At 60.7% G+C, this 1,036-nt stretch overlaps 1 protein-coding gene across 2 annotated transcripts in view; it reads right to left on the bottom strand.

The window, feature by feature from the left end:
- Positions 1-1,036, bottom strand: part of PPP1R3B (protein phosphatase 1, regulatory subunit 3B) — a 12,284-nt gene that overhangs the window by 10,334 nt on the left and 914 nt on the right. The window contains exon 1 of one of the 2 annotated variants that reach the window (XM_010838824.1): positions 719-921. The exons of the other annotated variant lie outside the window; for it this stretch is intronic. The gene's annotated coding sequence lies outside the window, so the exon portion shown is untranslated. Of the gene's footprint in view, positions 1-718; positions 922-1,036 lie in introns of those variants that run through there. 2 annotated transcript variants of the gene reach the window in all.

Here is a 1,036-nt window from a genome sequence, read left to right as displayed (position 1 = left end):
GTGAAGTCGCTCAGTCGTGTCCGACTCTTAGCGACCCCATGGATTGCAGCCTACCAGGCTCCTCTGTCCATGGGATTTTCCAGGCAAGAGTACTGGAGTGGGGTGCCATTGTAGCACTCAGGGCAAATTACTCAAACTCTCTGGGCTTGAGCTTCTCCCCTGAGATCCCTCTGAGCTCTGACATTCTGGGTTGCTGATATTGCCTGATGGTTCTTCTTTTCCCACTAACTTTTCCCTAAATACCTCAACTTTACTTTTGGGGTAAATCCTCCAGCTGTCTTCACTTTAGTCTTGGCTCCTGGACAACCCTGCCAAATGAACCATTTCCTCTTCTCCTCTGCACCCCAGCCTGAAGGCCTTCCTCTGGCTTCTCCTGGGCCGTGGGTCTCCCAGGGAGGCCTGGCCACACACACCACAGGCCCCAATATCTTCTAGCAACTCTCCAAGTTCTCAATTTTCTCCTCTTCTGCAGCAAACAATACCAGGAGAGAGCCCAAACCTTCTAGTATGTTCTGGGCTCTCTGCTCCCTCTTTTGCACTGAGTCGCTTCCACACCTCTTTTTCTGGACTCAAAACGGACAGGAACAGGACACAGGGGCAGGCCGGGGTGTCCTGGCTTCGAAGATCCCACAGGTCACTGTCTCCTGGGTCCAGCCAGGCCCGGGCTGCACCCCGCTCCCAACCCCTCCCAGAGATCCTTCGCCGGGCGGGAACCCACCTGTGGGGCCGCGGGGAAGCCCCCTTTCCAGCTGGCTCGCTGCATCGGAGAACCCGGAGGGAGGTGGCAGGGGAGGCTGCCGCCACCAGACTACGTGAGCCTCGGTGTGTGTCCGGGAGGCAGGGCTTGGGCTGGGTTCCCGGAGTTGTGACCGGCAGGGGGAGGAAGACGACGAGGAGGAGGAGCCCTAGTTATCACACCAGGGCGGGGCGGCGGGGCCACCCCGGACGGAGAGGCGCCGCGAGAGCGTCCCCGCGCGGCCACCTCGACCCCGCCGGCCCAGGACGGCCCGTCTTGGGGCCGGGGACCCGAGGTGGC

The sequence above is a fragment of the Bison bison genome, unplaced genomic scaffold (genome assembly GCF_000754665.1).
Source record: "Bison bison bison isolate TAMUID 2011002044 unplaced genomic scaffold, Bison_UMD1.0 scf7180017864105, whole genome shotgun sequence".
In the NCBI taxonomy this organism is placed as follows: domain Eukaryota; kingdom Metazoa; phylum Chordata; class Mammalia; order Artiodactyla; family Bovidae; genus Bison; species Bison bison.
This window is presented reverse-complemented; position numbering and strand designations above follow the sequence as displayed.